The sequence below is a fragment of the Malaya genurostris genome, chromosome 1, assembly GCF_030247185.1.
Source record: "Malaya genurostris strain Urasoe2022 chromosome 1, Malgen_1.1, whole genome shotgun sequence".
In the NCBI taxonomy this organism is placed as follows: Eukaryota; Metazoa; Arthropoda; class Insecta; order Diptera; family Culicidae; genus Malaya; species Malaya genurostris.
In genome coordinates this window covers 137,886,000-137,907,822 of record NC_080570.1, presented here as the reverse complement: position 1 = coordinate 137,907,822, position 21,823 = coordinate 137,886,000, and the positions used below count along the sequence as shown (strand labels likewise).

The window sequence follows — 21,823 nt, the reverse complement described above, 5'->3', positions numbered from 1 at the left end:
TTCAAACTCTTCCCTCCCACTAGGTCCTCAACATTCAAATTCAATCAATTTCAAATCATCGATGGGAAGAGTTTAAAAATTATTGAATGACGTGCTAGTTGACAACACTCAAACTAAACATGCAACATGGTATGATTGGAGGAACAAAATTCTCACCCCACACTTACCGCCCTCATTCCGGGGTTCTCGATGGCGCACACACGATACGATATTGTTATTATCATTGATTTCGTTTTGCCTGTAGCGTTCAGAACCCATTACCATATACATAAATCAGGTATTGGTGTTCGACAAAGGACAACGGCGACCGGTTGTGAGGATTGAGGTGGTAAATATGGAAAAACGTTAATCGAAGTACGATGAAATTGAATTGTCTCCTCCAGAACGGTTTTATTTTGGTGCGGTGGAAATTCTACAAGTGGAACGATTTAGCCATCGAAGCATCTAGCATCGACCCCGTTAACTTTAGTGGCGTCGTTTTTTGTTAAATAGAGTGATGAATATTATTGACAGCATGGTTTGTTGTGAATTCAATTATCGCTTGGGGAATTCTAACAAACAAATCTTCTGAGGCCATTTTTTGTGTCTGATTAATAGAACATTTCTGATGCCTCGTTGATTGGTTTGGCCTTAGGAGATGGACATTTCCGAATCGTCAAACTAGGACTACTTTTGATAGAACTTGCCGGAAAATAGAAGCTCGCAACCCAAACATTTGTTCCCTCTGGAAAGTCAGCATTATTTCTTGTTTTGTGAATGTCCAGAAGCGAAAGATAAAACTGTCACAACATTTCGGCACGTAATGGAAATTACTAATGAAAGGAAGGCAATCCCTTCGGAGCCGTCGTCTCCCACAAGCCTCAACGACTGAGCTGTGACATACGGTGACAGTTTTTTTTCTCTCTCTCTCTCTCCATTTCCTGACCCGGCTCCCAATCAGGACTATGATATGGAATCGCTTGTTTGGCTCAATGCCAACCGACGGAACACAAAACCAACAACCAACCCTAGCTTTATTTTCCAGTCTGTGGGCAAGCAAACGGCAAGTCTGTGCAAGAAAAACCTCCGAGCGCAAGTGTCATCCGCAATTAGGATGTTACGCCGGGTGTTCGGGTGTGCCGTGAGCCACTCTGCGGAACGAATTTCGGTTCGACTCGGTTCGTCGGGCGTTGGCGAAGGCGATAGACATAAAGCGAAAGCCGTTTGGTCGCATCCAATTTTGTGGAGCAGTTTAACGATTTGTGTAGTGTCACGGACTGTGGCACGCGCGCGCGTCGTCACCCTGCGGAGGTGAATCGTAAAGGTGTTGCTCGGAACGCAGATGAAACGTAATTAGCCAGTGACTTTGGACTGATGTAGGGGGCATGGATTGCTCTTGTTCCAGGACTGGCCCCTTCCAAACTGCCGAAGCAAACTTTATCTAGATTCAGAGTTTCAATGAAAGAATACAACCCATATTCATTACTTTTTACTGTCTCATTCCAAAAATGACCGCATTCAAAACAAACGAGGATGAATTTTCGTCTGATCACTTCAACAAAAGAGAGTATCAATGCCAACTTCACTCGTTTCCCTACGACAAGACGAAACCAAACTATCGTCGGTAGGTAAATTCAGGTAAAGCATTCTTCTCATTCACTGTATTGAAAATCTGTGCAGTTTGACTGTAGAGAGAGTCTAAAGTATGATAAATTCAAGTTATCACACCCGGAATTATTACTACTATAGGTACGAGAAACAGCAAGTGATGATCATTGTCCATCGATTTCAGCCATTATCGGTTCTGGAAGCTTCGGTTGAATATCGATACTGCAGAGTATACGATTTTCACTGAAAACCGAAAATGATTGAAAGAGTAAACAAAAGAAAGAACACAATTTTAAAACTTTTCTCGTTATCCGGACATGGAGTGGAATCATTCTCTTTAATTTGGAAGCGGAATTGAAAGTGGCATTTATTTTTCAACATTTTCGTCTATTGTGATTCAAGGAAAGTGACTTGTTTTTATCTAATCGAGAATGTTAGGGCCATCATGAAGATCAAGCTCACTGGTATGCTTGCTTACAATTTGAAGCCACCCCAACAAGTTACGCTCAAAACGTGGTCGAAAACAGTTGGTTTGGAAGTGCCTAGGCATTCTCAATTACGATGGTGACTACACTGTTTATCAAGTGACTACGTTACGAATCCAGACCCGGAAATTAGTTCGAAAAGCTTCAGAATCTAATTCCTGAAATCAGTTACACTTCTAGAACTGTGAAAGTGAATTTTTGAATCAAACTCTAGACCTGCATTCTAGAACTGAATTATGAAACTGGTTTCTGAAATGCATTTTGAACAGAATTCCGAAAATACAACAGAGTTTTGGAATCTGAGCTCTGGTCCTGGATCTCGGTCTACAGGGTCCGGCAGTCGAAGTGTAACCAACTTCAGACCTTCGAGCCTGGCGTCAAGGTAAATGCGACATATTATCGGGAAAGTATTCTGGAGGTTGCTTTGAAGCCGTGGGCAGACAAACATTTCGGTGGCAGACCATGGACGTTTCAGCAGGACTCGGCACCGTCTCACAAAGCTCGAGTGAACCAAGAATGGCTGAAAAACAACGTTCCGAACTTCATCACGTCCACACAACGGCTCTCGAATTCACCAGATGCGAATCCAATGGATTATTCTCTTTGGGCCATTTTGGAGAGCAAAGTCCGAACTAAAAGATACACCAGTCTCGAGGCGCTGAAAAAAGTTATTGTCCGCGAGTGGGCCAAAATACACCTGCAAGTCACATTCTAGCAGCTTGCGATTCGTTTTTTGACCGTCTCAAGGCCATAGTCAAGGCAAAAGGTGGTCATATCGAGCAAAAGTGAATTGATTCTGAATTTTGTATTATTTTTACACATTTACATTAATTTTCCAAACTGAATTTATGGCCTTTTTAATTGGTTACACTTCGAGTGCCGGACCCTGTAAAGTTCCAGAACTTCAGGTTTCCGAATTCTGAACCTGAATTCTAAGTCAGAAATTTTGGAACATAATTCTGGTCTGAACCTCAATTTCAGTTCAGAATTTTTTTTCAAAGATCCAAGTTCCGAAGATATAGATAACAGTTTCAGACTTCGGTTCCAAAATACAGGCGTTGAACCAAGTTCTTAAATTTGGTTTAAGTTCCAAAATTCTGGACTGCGATTCTGCCCTGGACTCTAGACCAGGAACTGCAATTTTTGATCTGGATTCAGGAAATGGTCTTAAATTGTCTTAAATTCTGAAACCGAATTTCAGAACTGAACACTAGAATTGAATCCTGGACATGGGTTCTGGTCTGAAATGAACGAGACAACTACTCAGGCTACAATTAATGAAGTCTTAAAGTTTCACCTTCTTTACGTATCAAACATTTTTGAAAACTTCAATGTCGATATACTTGTGACTATCTTATACTACCGAATTTATCATATCATGATCATATTTTCGATAACGTGAAGAAGAAATTATGTTGATACGTTGAATAAAACCTCGCTCACCAATGGAAATTGATCTTCAATATCTACTTCACTTTCTGAGCAGCATAGATAGCCTAGTGTAGTGTCGGTAGCGCTTCTCAACTGGCCAAGAATAACACTACGGTCCACCTGTCCCGATGGTGTAAGTCCACCATACAGGCAAGCCGTGTAGCGGTGGTATTATTTCAACCAAGAAGTGGCCCACTGGTTTCCTGTTCCATGTCGTAAAAGGCCACTAAAATGGGAGCTCGCTGGCTGAACATTGCAAACTCAACCATCACATGGTTACTATTCAGCGTGCTTATTTGTGCGATTGCGTACTTCCTAGCATCTGATATAATGTTGGACAGATTGACGCAACTACGCATCCGGGTTTTTGGTTCTCCATACATGGTTGAATCTGTGTATGGTGAGTTAAAATTGAAGGATATTCTATCGAATATGGTAACAGAGCAATAGCCAGGGGAGCTCATCGTTCTTCCTGGAGTGAATGAATTCCTTCCGTTCCCACCCTAAAAGGTTTCAGCAGATTGTTTGGCATCCCTTATGGGGTACCAAATTTACTTTTGTTTATAGATACATATTGCGAATCGCTCTGCATCTCCTCGGGGGTTGGAGGTTTTATTGAATGTGCATTTTGGCACCTGCAGATCGTTCAGCATTCTTTCGTGGTTGCAGAATGATTTATTTCATTTTGTTTTGTGCTGTTTTCCCTCGTCACCAACTTCACATTTCCCTTCTATGTTCCTTTCATCCTTCCCTTCTCATCGGGAGAATTATGAGAAGCCACGGCGAGACACAAATCTTCAAATAGCTAAATTTGAGCCAATTAGCTCTGATTCCCGAATAAAACAAGAGATATTTACGATCTTTTGTTATTCCAATTTCCTTATGTTCAATTGATCTAGTAATTGTCTTCAAATAAAATACTTCGAATACACCGCATCAGAATCAGATAAGATAAATGATTATGGCATTTTTCTATTTTCAATGCTAGAATATCAAATAACTGAAAAAATTCGCTTTCTATAAATATTTTTTTCTTGCTTTGATATTACAATGCAGAATTTTATATTTTGTTGCTATTTTCTCATACAGACTTTGTTATAGTTTTTGATATTTTAATTTTCATTTCAAACTAAATAATGGAAATTTCTACCATTGCACAGTGGGAAAAAATCTATGAAAACCCGCAAAGAATTCTGTAACTCATGAACTAATTGAGATAGGTCAACAAACTAAAGCGTTTCTTATGTAAAAATGTCCAAGGAATTCAATGGAATGGTTTACAATGACCGCACAAATCGCAATCCTGCTCGTTTTACCCCAAATGTACAGTAGTTTTGGGGTTTCCTATAACATTCGCTCTGTAACTTGAAAATAAGTCGAGTGCGGTATTCTGGAATAGCCTACTTTAATGTAAAAAAGTCTGGAGAATCGAATGAAAGTACCTACACTGGCCGCACAAAACGTTCTGGTGACTATTTTACCCCAATTCATCCATTTCATGATATCTTATTGTAAATCGTCCTTAAATCTCGGTAAAACTTATTGGAAGTTTACTAAATCTTACTTATCTTATGTAAAAAAGTCTGCAGAACCGAATGGAAGAACCTACACTGGCCGCACGAAACGTTTTGATGACTGTTTTACCGAGATTTAAGGACGATTTACAATAAGATATCATGAAATGGAGAAATGGGGTAAAATAGTCACCAGAACGTTTCGTGCGGCCATTGTAGGTTCTTCCATTCGATTCTCCAGACTTTTTTACGAAATATGAGATAGTTTTCGTATGCTTTCAACGTGGTTCGCTTAAGACTTAAGGATGCTTTAGATGAAAATTTCACAGATTGGAGGATTTGGGGTTAAATAGCCACCAAAACGTTTCGTGCGGCCAGTATACAAAAAAAATTGTTTTGATGACACTAAATCTCGACGTTTAGGATTATCGTATCGAACCCACTTTTCATCACCGGTTACGATTCGATGTAAAAACCCCTTACGATTTTGTCTTTGAAGCGGTTGCTCACTTACAAATAGACGGCGCTCGATGTCGCTCGGTTTCAACTCGTACGGCACCCAGTTTCCTTCTTTCTGAATCATGTCAAGGGCCTTGAGACGTGTTGAAATATCTTGCTGACTCACTTCCAACGATTCGGCAAGTTCTTCTTGGGTTTGGCACGAATCTTCATCAAGCAATACTTCTAGTTGTTCATCTTTGAAGGTTTTTTCTCTTCCACCACCATGTTTGTCTTCGACATCGAAATCACCATTTTTAAAACGTTGAAACCACTCCCGACACGTTCTTTTACTCAGAGCAGCATCGTCGTAAGTTTCTGAGAGCATTCAATGCGCTGCAGCTGCATTTTTTCGAATTGTAACAGAAAAGTAAAACTTCCCGCAAATGGCGAGAATTGGGCACATAAACAGACATTCTCGAGCGTGATTAAAACGAAAACAAGAACAACTGTCACTGAAACGACGATGACAATTTGTTAAGCACTGTACACACTCACTTTAAAGGCATTATCATCTATATATTTTGACCAGCCTTAGCCGGTACAGTCACCAATCGGAAAACGGAGGAAGCAAAGTTGTACACCTGATAACTTATTGAACATAACCCGGGTAGATGTAAATCATAATATTCTATAAATTATTTGTTCTTGCTTTGATATTTCAATGACAGAATTTAATATTTTGCTGCTATTTTCTCATGCAGATTTTGTTATGATTTTTGATACTTTAACTCTTATTTCAAACTAAATAATGTAAATTTCTACCATTGAGATGTTTGGTTTTACTAATAAAATTTGTTATTGGTTTGCAAATCACTTCTACCTGGGAACTCTCGCTTCAGGATATTTTTGGTGATATGTTTTCTGATCTGATGTACAGGAAAAAGCTGATGAAATAGATATTCTAAACTACTCCAAATTGGGTGAACGTGATAAGAACGATTATCAACGATAACCAGTGCGGTAAAATTTCACTTTCAATCGAATGATATCAGAGGACAATGAAATTTATGGTCACTGACCGTCAGCATATCGATACAAATTCATATGTCTTTGGCTGTCATTTTCAAGTGAAGCTCCCAGAATTCATTGTCAGTTGAATAATCGTACCTAGTCATTTGAAGTTTTGCTTGCTCAGTTTCAAGGGCCAAGTAGTCTAGCTGCTTCATTGTCTTCGCTGTTGGTAGTGAGTAAGTTCGTATGAATAGAACTATAAATGGAAACTGAAGGAGCAAACTATTAATTTATGTGTATTCTGTAATTGATATTTCAGCTACCTGGTTTGTCTTTCATCTATTATCTGGAACCAATTCGAATGTTTACATGAACCTCATTTGAAGGCCGCTCTCACACTATTGAAAGAGATATTTTGTTCCTTCAAGAGATCAACTGACGGTGGTTAAACTGAACTTTGACTCGAAGAGAATCGATTGAAGAACTGAATGATGCCGGTTCGATAGGTATATCAGTCACTTTTTAAGGCACGATATTCACGGTATATTTCCATGTTTACCGTCCCGGTAGTGATGAAGCTTTGATTTTCTCAACCACAGCTACATATTGCCTGCCAAACCAAATATATTTGTTTAGAAACTTGGCCTTATTATTCGTCCTGAATTGTTTCTCTACACCGTTCTGTTGCATGGCAGAATAAAAAGACATTCCTGAAAGTTGCTAAAAATCTTCCAATACATACGATATCATTCATTATCACGCAGGAAAATGTCATCAAATATTCGCGATACAACTTGCGAGCCCGGGTTTTAGCCGTCACATTCTATTTCTCATTACGGTTCGGTACAGCCCTCATCTTGAACGACTTCACATACCTTGTCAGTCCTTGGAAGTATGCATGAAAGTTGGAGACATTTTCATTTTTCTCGCCACAGTAGCCTTATCGAACGAATTGACTGGGTGAACCGTACTGTCTGTTACTATTTGCCGAAAATTGTGCATTACCGGTATTTGCAGGGATATAAAGCTTGCTTCAAATAGAATTGGAACAAAGACAATTGCCTGTATTTCAGTTATTTATTATTGTATTCAAGATCTTTTTTTATACAAATGTAGCATTTTCTTCATACTTTTAAGAAAAAATACGGATAAAATTATTCGTCACGGTTTTGAAGGAATTCTCGAATTTTTCCTGTAACACGGCTCAGTAGGCGGCGCACACCTTCTTCGTCCATTGTTTTAGCTATCTTATTCCACCAGGTCGTCATCTGATTGATGTCTTTGACAACCTTTCCCTTTGCCTTGAGTCTCCTCTTCATGATTGCCCAGTATTTCTCAATAGGGCGGAACTGGGGGCAGTTGAGTGGGTTAAGGTTTTTCGGAACAAATTGGACCACTTTCTCTGCATACCATTCTCAAACGGCTTTGCTGTAATGACAGCTTGCCAAATCTGGCCAAAACATTACATGATGGTCGTGGGATCGAATGAACGGCAAAATTCGTTTTTGGAGACACTCTTTTTGGTATAGTTCCGATGTCATTGTCTTATTTGTAACGAAAACTTTCGTTTTTTTGCCGCAGCTGCAAATGCCCAGCCAAATCATAAATTTTCTTGCAAATTTGTCGGCAAAAACAAATTTAAATTTGGCTGGAACATCCCCCCGAGCCGTTGCCAAGTAAAATTTTTGACCTGGGATTTGACCGAAGTCAGCCTTGACACAGGTTTCATCGTCCATCAGAAGACACCCGTTGAACTTGGTCAGCACCTGGTCATATAGTTTCCGAGCACGAATTTTGACCACACTATTCTGTTTCATGGTCCGATTTGGCTGTTTGCTAGCTCGATACGACTTGATTCCTTCCTGGAGTCGAGTTCTCCTCACGGTACTATGGGCAGCACCGAATTTTCTGGCCAAATCACGGTCCGACAGATTAGGATTCCTCTTAATCGTCTTCAAAATCTTACCACGCAATTTCCGGTCGTCAGTTCGACTCCGACGATCGGCTTGAGGCTTCCGAATCGTCGTCAGTTTTCTTATGCCGTTTGATAACGCGCCATACGGTATTTCTGGGCAATTTCAGCTGTTTAGCTAGCCTAGATGCAGACCACAATGGATTTTCCAAATAACTGTGCACAATTTTTTTTCCTTCTTTCGGCTTCCATGTTGATTGTTTACAAAGTACAGTCGATTTTCGGAATGTCAAAAATCATACGTGAAGCTGACAAAATTCCCGACAATTGGGCGCCAAGAGCTTCCAAATCCGTCTACCAGGAGCGCCACAATATGAGCAAAAGTTTGTTCCAATTCTAAATGAAGCAAGCTTTATATGCCTAACGGTGGACGATGGCTGTTCCAATCCGCGTCAAAAACACCAATTCCTGGTTTTGATTCTAGCAAAATGGCTTTGAGTTTGATTAAAGTCCCCATTTACGGTAATAAGTAGTACCTGTATGTGGCTTGAAATTCAATAATGAACTCAAAAGGGGACTGACTTGTCAATTTCATTGTACATAATTCACGAAAACGACAAATTTTCACTAACAATTTCACAAATCCTCTTGTTGTTATCACGTCACCATCACATGACAGATGAGTATTTTCCAAGAAAAATCGTAACACCTTGCCAACTGTCAACGAGCAGTCAGATAACCACTCTCTGCCGCCGCAATATTTATCATAATTAATCATCCCAAATAAACAGAAAGCAACCGTGTGTTTCACAGCTTCCCAAGCAATCGAATGCCAATTTCCACTGCCGAACTGATAACAGTCGCTTAAATTCGCAGCACTACAGCCGTCGTACAATCGCTTTTACGGTTTTTAATTTCCCGTAGCAAAACTGTCAATTTCGGTCCGAGCCGCACGAGTTTTCACTTTTTCACTCTGTCGTTCGTTGAATGTGCGATTCAACGAAAGTGAAAAACCAATCCGTCACATCTAGGCCCGGCTCCCCGGCACGTTTTGTCTAAGGCCGCACCGTCAGTTCCGTTCGAAACCGGGCGGAGAAATTGAAAATCTAATTAAATTTAATGTCCGTGTGTATCCCACCGGAGCCGGGTATCGCTCGGAGGAATAACTTTTCTGCGGTTTGGTTTTTTTCTTCGTTAGCAACCAGTGAAGTGCGTTGGACCTGAAATGTTCTGGTATCATGCGCGTGGGTCCGGCGGGAGCGATCCGATCCGGTTTCCAGTTGAGAGAAGCAAACAAAAACATAAACAAATCCACTTCAACTGTGCTCTCAAAGTTAATCAATCGCCCCAGATGTATGCAATAACCGAGTTATATCCGTCCGTCCGTCCGTCATTAACCGGTTCTGCTGGTCCCGGGGTTCGGATTCGTTTCCAATCTTGAGCATGCAGAAACAACATCGGGGAACTCGTAAAGGGCACCGCTGACTGACAGTCGAACTGTTTTCCGCTTGCTGAACGAGTTTTATTTATATAAAATATTTATCAGCCGGTAGCCGTCTGCTAACCGAATTCATTCACTGGCTGACTCATCCCGGTGCAACTGCAAACAGTCAGATACGACTCGAGTTGATAGGAGCTTACACGGTGGGGTGGTTCGATGAGTTGAGTGCTGCCTCAGCGCAATCATTTCGCATAGATGTGACGTTTCATGTTTGTTTTTTGATTTTCTGTTAATTGGTAGTTTTTTTTCGTTTAACTCGAATACTTGTCTTTCGCTTCCGAGCACTTTCACCAAAGTTTTCGCGATCTGGTTGAACAGTTTAATTTACGATTGACTATGGCATGTAACCCACGGGAAAGTGAATGTTTTTTCGTATCACCACCCCACCGTTTGAAGTCTTCAATGCAGACTTTTTTGTATCTTTTTAAGATAATCGCTTCTCCAATTTCGTGGAAGGATGCAGCGACGCGTTGCTCATAAGAAAATAAAATTTGTACCAACATGTGGGAATTCTCGCTACGGATACGGTTCATAAAACCGATCTTCTAGTTCATTTGTTGAGTTAATTGCCCTGTGGGCTGGATTTGGTGGTGGTAATTTTTAAATCCATTTGTCACACGAAAAATATGTGAAATTTTGCAACCACAGATCGAAGATAGCTTCACTGGCCCAGCTTACCGAGCTGAAAAAAGCTCCGGAGGGTCTGTCTGTCGCCGTCTTACATGGCACGTGTGCGCCTTTCGCCGGTTGCGACCAGAAACCCAGTTGCGTAAACTATCATTTATTTCATTGTTCTCGCTCAATATGTTCGAGTCTCATTGCAATGTGTTCCGTCGAATGTGTGTTTGTGATTCGTACCACTTTTTGTTTGTGGAGCAGAGCAGAAGCTGGACAATGTTGTACGTGTGTGAGTGTTGTGGACGAAATTACAATCCATTCGAGTAAAACTCTCCATCGCGTAAGTCGTTATTAGTCATGTTCCCTCGTAGACTGAAGTTTGCGTACGAAGGACAACAGTAATGATCGTAGATTAACGAAAGCATCTTTTACCGTTGAAAAAGTGGCTTGCTTTTTACCAAGCAGATGTGCTGTTATTCCTTTAGGGTTTTCGTGTTTTGATTGGTATTCTGGGATTAGTTTTGACCACAATCTTCAGATATCGACGCCGCTGAAAAAAAACAAGAACCACAGATGACGAAATATTTCTAATGTTTAGTAACTTACCGAATAATATAATTTCAGGAACATTTTCAAGTGCTTCCAATTATTCCGTTGGTCCCATAGATAACTTTTTTTCTTTTTAAGGTCTATTTCTAAAATTTTCTGTTGAAAACTTCCTAAGCTTTATTCCTAAATCCTAAAATGAATAACAATTAATAGAAACCATTCAAAATCGAAAAAAATAATTTTCTCACGCCTACTCCTATAAAACGAAACTTTGACCACAGCAGCGCCGTAAATTTGAAACCACCGAAAAAAAAACAGCAACAACAGCACATAAATCGCATTGACATCCGGCTACGGATGGGGACTGTCGGCAGCTCTCTGTCTCTCTGGAACTCTAGCCCAAGTTGGACATTGTGATGAAGTAATCGGCTAACCTCTTGCCCACGGCGCTGATCCGAACACCCCCTTTGCCTTTCTCGTATTTTTATTTTTTTTTTTTTTGCCTTTCTCGTATTTTTAGAGCTCATAGCTCAGTGATCTGTGAAATGATTTATATAATCTAACTACCCATAGAATCGAAATTTTTCAACTTAAACGTGTATAGCAAAAGCATTGAAGTATTTCAATAGTACACTATTGAAAAACCTGTCTCATTTGACCCATATCAACATCAGCCAATCAGAACGCGTTCTGAGGAAGAGAACAAAATATCTGCTGCTGTACAACAAATCGTTCGAGAAAAATGTTCCGAAAAGTGTTGAATATCGTAGTGAGTTCCACAATTTGGTCCTTCTGAATGCTAGAAACGGATCCCTACAGCATATTGAAAGTTTCTTTCAATAAATTATGCAAATTCGAAATGAAGTAATCGACATTAAAATTCTGTATGCGGTTATTTTTATAGCCGCCCATTAGTGAAAAAGCTACAAACGAAATCACGTAAAAAGAAAGCTCCTAGCAAAAATTGAATCAGTTTGGATTCTATCGCCACTGCGAGCAGATGTGTTTTGTGTCGTCTGCACAGCTAGTTTCGCTTTCGACAAGAGAGATTACGTCACAGCTGCCAGTCATTAGCATTGGTGAAAAAACAACGGTGGAGAGCATTACACAAAATCAGCCGTTCTAATGGCTCTAAAAGTTTTCTAAAAAACTATTAGGATTTGTTGTTCGAAAATCGAAGGTAGTTATCCTCAGTTTAGTGCAAATCAAGAACAGTTTGGTTAGATTTGTGCACTTTGCGCTGTGTGAAATTCACAGTAATCTAGATCAAGTGAAGCCTTCTTTGTTTTTGCGAAAAATGTGAAAAAGGGGAATGCTTACATAATTCATTGATCAACTAATTGATATTCGGAAGTGTTAAGGAACATGTCAGTTGTTTTCGTATTCACGACATCCAGTTAAGTCTCTGACATTACCCACCCGCCTTTTTAGTGAAGGAAGATGGTGTTGGGTTTCATTTCCCAGTGATATGTGATTTAGAACTATCGAAAGGAACCAATTCTTTCTATCCTATTCAGAACATATGGTCATACTCAAATTAAAAGTTTTATAATGATACAATCACACATTCTCATTCAACATTAAAATGAAAGAAAAAAGAAAAAGATTGCTGATACTATTCAATATTCTATTCAATGTTTATACATTGAAGAGTACATACTCATTTTCTTAAATTTGCTTGAATTACTTAAATTAAATAATTGCGAAGCAACGATCGAAACCGTCTGTCGTGCGAGAGAGATCAAAAGGATAACAACATTCTGGCATGCTGTGATTGGTTCGTGGAAACATAGATCGATTCAAATGACTTTTCAGTTTGAAATACTGAAGAGTTCACTGTTTTGTTATATTCCGATTGCATTAACGTGTTATCAAAACAATATGGAAATGAAATATGTGAGAAGTGTCCAAATTGTTGTATTTGGAAAATTTCTAAAACGGACACGAGGAGTACATTGTTATCGATCCGGAACGTAGTACAACGTTTAGTAAAATCGCAACAATAGGAAGCTCCTTGTTTCCAATGTATAGCAAATTTGGAATTTACACAGAATTTTGAAAACGTTTTATTTGAGCCTGTGTCGTTAATACGACTCACTTTACAATGGAGCGTCTTTTCAAAATTTATGCTTACAGAGAATGATAAGTTTTTGATCGTGAACTTCTCTTGTTGTATACAAAATAATTTTTGCTACATGATATTGCAAATACGGTCAATTTATTATTACATTTTCAGTTGTATGAATAAATCAAAAATAATTAAAAATTAAAGATTTCTGAAAAGTTTCACATCAACGAGTTTCGAAGAAGAAAACTCATGACGCCTTTCTCGTACCTGGGTTAGTAAAAAGGGCAGGTGCATCATTCCGGCTGGTTTAGGTTCGGAGCTCAGTTCCAGTTCCAGTATCCTTCGAAGAAGATCGATTGCGTCATCCTGTTCCTGGTCGTTTGCATTGAAGCAAAATACAACGATAAAGAACATTACCCAAAATCAACCTTTCTAATGGCTCCAAATGTTATCTAATGAACTATAAAGATTGCTTCTTTGCAAATCGGAGATAAAAATCATCAGGTTAGTGCAAATCTAGAATAATTTGATTAGCTTTGTGCAATTTCCGTAGTGCAAAATTGATACGAAACGAGTGCGAATAAAGCCAGCATTTCATTTCTTCGCGTTGGAGCAAAATGCTCCGAATAGTTTTTAATATCGTAGAAAATTCCACAATTTGGCCATTCTGAATGATTGAAATGAATCCCGTACAGAATTTTGAGTTTTTTTTTCTCTGAAATATGCAAATCCGAAATTAAATAATCGACATCCAAATTCTAAATTTTTGTGACCGTTGGGACCGCTCATTTGTGAATAATCTATAAACGAAATCACGTGAAAAGAAAACCCTTTTCCGAAATAGCTTCAGTATTGAATCAATTCAATTTAAATAAATAAATAAATAAATTCGCACAGGAAATAGTTCTGCTGCTGAGCCAGCTTCAAACAAAAGCGATTGCGTCATCTTGCTGGTGGTGGTCGTAGGAGCATAATTCAACGAAAAGTGAACAAGGATAGGGAACAATATGTAAAATCAGCCCTTCTAGGAGTTCCAAATGATATCTAAAGAACCATTGGATTATTGATCTGTTGAAATATGCAAATCGGAAGTGAATATAATCAGTTTAGTGAAGGTTTACAGTCAGATATGTTCCAATTAGAATATTTTCGCATTTTTTCGGATCTTTAGTTGGGTTTTGTGTGTATTGGTTTGAATCCGTTTTTTGACTCCAGAGAGTGCAAGTGTCAGATATTTTATTGTCCATTACATATACTTTAAATTAGTGAAATTTTTTGTATGAAGTTTTTTAAACGTTTTAAATGTCTTCCATTTTTATTATTAAGAACTTTACAAATTCTTTCGTAATATTTAATTGCATATCAGAATGTTTGATGTAACTAACCCGTAATTTAGTGTAGGTGCATCGTTTCAAATTCTAGTAATGGAGAAGGGGAAAGCTTGCACAGTTAACACAATCGATTAACTAACTGTAATTTGGAAGTGTGAAGAAAGTGTACGTTTTATTCACGTCACCCAGTTATGTCTCTGACATTACCCACCCGTCTTTTTTAATTGACGGTCGGCCCGTACAGCGAAGAGTAAGGCACTTTTAATACAATAAAAATTTTCTAATTTTGGTTTGAAATCAATTCAATTTCTAGGTTATACACGCCGAACAAACTTGCAGTCGCATGACAAAGGCTTCATCACACCACTAGGTTTATTAAAACAGGTTGTCCATTGATATTCAATTGTAGGACTTTCGCATTCGACGAAATGACATTTAACATTGTTCAACATCGAAAAGATTCAATTATTAGTTTTTTTTTGGGCTAACCAATTGATCCAAAAATGCTGTTTTCTATTTTTTTTTTGCATTGAATTAAGTCCGAGTAGTGATTATAACTGAGTAAATTTGGCATGTTCCACAGAACTGTTTTTTGTTAGGTTGATTTTTGTTAGGTAACATGTGCTGAAAAGTTCCGGGCCTAACTAAGAGAATTTTTGATGTGGAACACATCTTTATTTTCTATATAGGAGTGCAAATCAGAAACTCAAAGAAAAACACACGTAGAAATGTGGTCAGGTTTCAAACACTTACAGCTCAGTCTATTTTGCATCAATTATTAATATTATTTCATCATCTGATTGGAAATATTTCTGTGTTTCGATTTAAATGTATCAAGCCACGTATTTTCAATTATAAATGATTGAAATTTTGATTAGTGGCGAGCAGTATCCTATTTTGTCGGCTAAAAATCTCCGGCATATCGGATTTCCCTACCATAGGCGACGATTTTGAAGGGGTGAGCGATATATCAAAGGGAAAGCACCGTTCTGATTGGTCAAGCGATGCAAAAGCGAGCTGTTGGAAACACGCGAATCTATAAATATAAGCGAAATTATAGCTAACGTTTCAGTCCTACGCGTAGCATGCTAGAAGTAGGTTGTTGCTGGATAGCAAGACAAAAAGTGCCATAAAACGATTTGAAACTTTAATTGGTATGCTCTGATCTTGTGTCATGCAAACTCGGATGAAATTCCATGTAATGTCGTTTCGCCTGAAAAATTGACAACTGAAAAATTGACAAATTGGATAAATTTTGATAAATTTATATAAGATTGACTCGATTGATAATGAGAAAAAGTTTATCGCTTCAACCGAAATCGCAGAATGGTAAAGAAACTTAATGCTATAAAAATAACTGCTTGCATATAAAACTTACACAAGCTTGTCGATGAGAAGCTTAAAATCAAAATCGTATCGCAAAGTATGTACAAAGATATAATTGCATACATTTGAGATATTGATGTAATTTCGTCGGCTACAGAACAAATACAAATCTAAACAAATAGAGTATATATTCTGAGTTCACGTGTTCGGTATTGATTCCTAATAAAGATCAATCTTAGCAGACTCTTGTGAAATTGCGGATTCAAAAGTGTGACGATTGATTAAAAATGTCGATCATCACAGATTTTGGTTGCCTTGTTCCACATCAATGGCTCGAACAACCCTATGGAGCAGATCCTTGTAGTTTTTTGGTTCAAAATTAATTTTATTCATCAACGTTATCTCCATCAAAAGCGACGCAATCATTCCATCGCCGCTCTAATATTTCAATACTACTTTTATAGAACGATTTATCTTTTGCCTCAATTTTTTTCAGTACTGCGAACAGCGAGTAGTTGCTGGGAGCCAAATCTAGCGAATACGGTGGATGTGTGAGCAATTCGAAGTTCAACTCATATAGTTTTCCATTGTTTTGATTGACTTGCGACACGGTGCGTTGTCTTGATGAAACGAAATTTTATTCTTTGCCGTATGCGGTCGTTTCTCTGCAATTTCAGCCTATAATAATATTCACTGTTAATGATATTTCCTTTCTCAAGATAATCGATCAATATTACCCCACGCACATCCCAAAATACCGAAGCCATAACCTTTCTAGCCGATTGTTGTGCTTTCGGGCTCTTTGAACGAGATTCACCAGTTGCTGTCCACTCAGAAGACGATCGTTTTGATTCCGGAGTGAAGTGATGAATCCATGTTTCATCCATTGTCACATATCGACGCAAAAATTGCGGTTTGTTACGTTTAAACATGGACCGCCTTATTTGGACGTCCACTGCGTTCTGCATCACCGCTGTCTTTACGACCACGTTTGAAATCAGCAAACCAATGTTTGAAAAAATGCAAGCCTAAGCCCTTTTATAAGAATAGAAGTTTTTCAGTTTTATTCGTAGCCATGTAAATCCGATTATGTCTTTGACATTACCCATCCGCCTTTATGAATTCCCATACCGAAGTAAAATCCTAGAATCTCGTAAAAAAAATCCAACAATGTATCACAGTTGTTGTAGTAAATGTCTTCTGCAGCTGAACATAATATGCGTAAAAAATAAATATATGCGATATTTGAGTAACCTGTTTTTTTTTGCACCACGAACCAGTGGAAGAACACGTAAAACAACCAAACGAAACCAAAACAAAATCCAAACGCCGGGCGTCGACAGATCGACCGAATTTGCGTTGTTTTATTTTATTCCCGGTTCGGTCCGAACGTATCTACAATATTCCGATCGCCTCGAATCGCAAGTATCAATTCCGCAGCGACCCAATGCACGCACAGCTGCTGCGCTCATTTCACGTTTTTGTTTACTTCTTGTCGTTGTCGTGGAATAACAAAACATACCAACCGCATGGTAAGGCTGGAACAAAGTTGTCTGTGCTGTTTCGCCCTGACACGCGTTTCTGTCCCGGTAACAACACACCACACCACAGTAACCGGGGGCACCCCTTTCACTGTGAAGTGAGTGTCTGTGTGTGTACGTGTTTGATTTGAAAAAAAACATACATGTACTCTATTGTTGAAATTGTCCGATCGTAAACAGAAAGGGCACAGCCCCTTTTGCATTCTAATAACAAACATCAGCAGCAATAACAACGGCGCTTACTTCCGTACAAGTCAAACAGCCCCGAGAAACGCACAGCCGACCGACGGAAAAATATACGGGCTAAGATAAATCATTGTTGAGTGATGGATATTGGATTCGATTATTCAATCGAGATTTCCAGCCGGACGGCAAGCAATGTAAAACGTGGTTGTTTCTTGATTATGGCAGTAGATGAAAGAACTGAAGGTTGAAATTATCGATTTTCTAGCTGCGTGAGCGAAAACACGGATGATTTCCTTTGAGACCGAAGGCAATTTTCACCTCCGACCAGTTCTGCTGGGCCCAGAAGGCAACGGCGAGTGTGTCTGCTGGTCCCATGTTGGGGGACCTAATGCAGTAGGCGAGAGGATGAAAATTTGAAGAAAAAAAATGAAAACTTGATGGATTAATTGAAACTCACGATTTTTAACGAGCGAATGAGGCCTCGGTTCCCGGGTTCAGTATTCAGTCGTCTGACTAGGAAGAAGTGCACCATTCAACTTTCTAACATTTTTCCTTGCTTCTTATCGAAAATAACACATTCAAGCAGGGTCACCACTTACACTGAAGCAAAACAGCCGATAAGTAATCTTCATACACTAGGAGGGGGCCGGGGGTTTGGTTGCACTGAACGTACTTTTCTATAAAACCTTTCTTTTGTTTGCTCTCACTATTTAAGGCAAGTAAACGAAACACGACCAAGGAAGCACACACGCACACTTCTTTTTTTTTTTTGCTGTAATTCGCACCACAATTATTACCCGCGATGAGTAACAAACGCCGCAGCACCCAACCGAATGACACCTTCCTTCGCACCGCAGGGATAACACGACGGCGGCGGCGGCAGCACACTATTGCAATTATCGCACGGGTTTTTGGAAGCTTCTTACATCACGCGAAAATAAAATCGAACAACGCACTGCATTCGGCGGCGGGGTCCGGCCCTGAAAGAGGTGTTCAAAAAAAAAACACTCGCGTAAACTCGAAACTACCGCGGAGCACCGTTCAGTACGCGAGCAGGTCTCCATACAGAATGAAAAGGCCAAACATAGGTGGTGGTTGCTTTGGTGTGTATCTTTTCACTGATCCGACAAATTTTTTCAGTCACTCTCTTTCATTCTCTCTCTCTCTGTTACTCACGTAGCCACGCTCGCGCCCGCTCCTGAATGATGAAAAGCTGCAAGTGGCTTTTCGATTCGCGATGCCGCTAACAATGTTTGACGAAGCTGTGAGTAATAACAGCTGGGCTTTTGCTACAAGTACCGTAGCCAAAATACGGTGCATGGCTGGCGCTGTCAAATTTGCTAGTGCGAGAAACGGCTGAAAGTGCGTGAGCGAACCAAGCTTGTTCGAGAATGGTTCTCATTTGCGGTGAGTTCTCTCACGCAAGAGTGTGTTGGCGCGAGTAGAGGATGGCTCTCGAAGTATTTCCACGTTGAACAGTGATGCCTGCTACGGTGCCGGATATACGGAATTCTATAAAATTTTGGATTGAAAAAAATTACGGATATCCGAAAAACCTACCACTATCTGAAAACTCCTAATAAACCGTAGTCATTTCTGACGTCGGGCGACGTCTTTCTTTACTATACCGCAGATTGCAGATGTCGCCACGATTTTAGGTACTGAAGTCCCATCATACATAATTTTTTTAACGTGAATACGTCTTACTTTACTATGGGGCGCCTTTCAAAATTCACCTAACTAGAGGAAGAATGGATAGAACTTAATCGTGAATATCTCGAGTTGTACTAAACGCAACGCAACAACATAAATCTTTCTCCATGTCGTTTCAGCAATGTATGAATAAATTGTCATCAATAACTCCAACGACGCTTGTTTGTCTTTTTCGCACTCGGACGACGGCTCAGAACTTTGTCTTTTTCGCACTCGGACGACGGTTCAGAACCTGGATTTTGGTTCACTGAGCCAGACCCTGTCAGCTTGGAGCGAAGTCAATCTTCAGTTCAGCAACGCCATCGCACGGCATCACATTCAACATATCATGTCAATTGTATGGGTGCGCAACCCTGCTATTTTGGCGCGCACGAATTTGACATTTTTCACCACTACTTCTATGTATAAGATTCGATGTGGGCTCGTCTGGGGGCGACATACTCGCAAAAAAGGATGTTGCCAATGATTTGTTCGGGAAATGTGAGAGCTGGATATCTTGTTAATATGATGTCTTTGACTAAGCTCAGAACCTGGATTCTGATCCACCTGTATTATTAAATCAATTCAAGGATTAGAATTTAGTTTCAGAATTTAATGGCAGAAAACAGGTTCAAAAGTTAGATCTAAGACTCTAGAACTGAATGCTTATTCTAGATTTAAAATTTTTAGAACTGGTTTCTTGACTAGATTTTGGAACTGCTGAATTAAATTCCTTAATTAAAGTTCGGAATTCGAATCCAGAGTTCTGATTCACGAATTCAACTTGTGAATTCTGAAATAAAATACAAGATACGAATTCTAGATCTGAATCCTGAAACAAAATTTTAGATTTGAACTCAGAGCCAGAATTTTGGAACTGCCTTCAGAAACAAACAGTTAATTCCAGAATTCAGTTTCAGAATTTAATCAATAAACTCAGTTCTAGATGCATGATGGAACTTGGAATCAGGGTTGCCATTTTAAAATCTGTGTTTGAACTTGAAAACCTGTGTACCATCTGTGTTGCATTTTTTCGTTCATAATCTGTAAAAAAAACATTTTGAAATTCTGCCATTTTTATGAAATATTTTTAAAAATCTGTAGAAATCTGTTAAATTTGATAAAATCTATGTTCAGTGTTCAGAATCTGAGTGGCAAAATAGGCAAAAAATATCTGTGGTTTTACAGAAAAATCTGTTAATATGGTAATTCTGCTTGGGATCTGGAGCTTAATTGCGTTCCTTAACGATTTTTGGAAGTGTGAAAGAATCATGTCAGGTTTATTCGTACTCATGTCCAGTTATGCCTGTGACATCCCCGTCTCCCGCCTTTTTTGGCCGTCATTCCTTCATCTTGACATAAAAAAAAACCTGTTTTAATTCTCTTAGTGGTGTGACGATGCCTTCCTCGTATTACTTATGTTTTCATCAATATTACTAAGGGATTCTAAACAACAAATTTTTCATTGAGTCTTGAATAAAATCAAGAAAGATCAAACGCATAAAATAGTACAACCTTCTCAGTGTGCAAACAGTGTCAAGTCAAATATGGAAGATTTTGAACTACGATTTGAAAGTTTAAATCCTCATCAACTACAGAATCGGATCCGGATAATAATCGTGAGTTTGGTAAATTACTGTAATACCTTTCATTTGAATCTCAGTTTATGAAAATTGGCTCATCACATCACTGAAAAATCGGAGTGAGCTACATTTGGAAATATTGAACCAATAATTTCGATACTCCGGGAACCGGAAACTAGAGTCCGATTTAACTGTAGGGATATTATACGGTCATTTGCCAACAAGATCTACAAACTAGATATATTTATAAACAATTTTCAAGGGAATTGCAACTCTTTATGAACAAACTCTTCACTAGACAAAATTTTTACGATTTCGGAACTGGAAGTCGGATTTAAATATAATTCAGGACCACGACATTTTTTTCCATAAATACGTTTATTTCATAGGCAATATACATAAGTTTTTCTTCGCCGTGGCATCCACAATACATAGTACTTTAAATCTAATACACTTCGAATATTATATTAGTATGTTGGTATTCATTAGTTAATCTAAACACTGTCTTTAACAAGCGATTTGCTACTATAAATTACATTAAATAAACTACATTTATTTTGTACATGATCTTATATCTATTTCATGTTTGTTTGTATCAGTTCATCACTTTTATTCAATAAAATATAGCTGGCTATTGGTTGAACTTATGGAAGAGTAAACAGTCTAACATAAAATAAAATTTTAATTGAAACTCCAATAAGGACGACGACATCTTTCATTTGAATTTAAGTTTGTAAAAATCGTTTCAGTCATCTCTGAGAAAATTGAGTGTACAAAAATGTTACATACATACATACATACACGCAAACATACAGCTCCGGGCCTCGGTTCAAAAATCGAGTTTCTCAGTAATTACATAACCTTTTTATATGAGAAAGGCAAAAAGAAAAGTAAAAATTACCTTCCTGAGATAATCGATTTTTGAAATAGAACTTTTTAATTTAGCTACAATATGTCAGAGATCAAAGAAATTCAAAAAAGGTTTTCGAGACAATCGATTTTAATGCTCTTTTCAAGGTATGTTTTTTATGCGCGTATCATTATACA

The 21,823-nt window shown here is 38.7% G+C and overlaps 1 protein-coding gene across 6 annotated transcripts in view; it reads right to left on the bottom strand.

The window, feature by feature from the left end:
• LOC131425902 (uncharacterized) overlaps positions 1-18,628 on the bottom strand; it is a 215,498-nt gene extending 196,870 nt beyond the window's left edge. For 2 of the 6 annotated variants that reach the window (XR_009229041.1, XR_009229042.1), the window contains exon 1: positions 17,959-18,628. The gene's annotated coding sequence lies outside the window, so the exon portion shown is untranslated. The remainder of the gene's footprint in view (positions 1-17,958) is intronic. The other 4 variants (XR_009229043.1, XM_058588180.1, XR_009229044.1 and 1 more) reach the window with 3 other exon arrangements.
• Between the last annotated feature and the right edge of the window lie 3,195 nt (positions 18,629-21,823).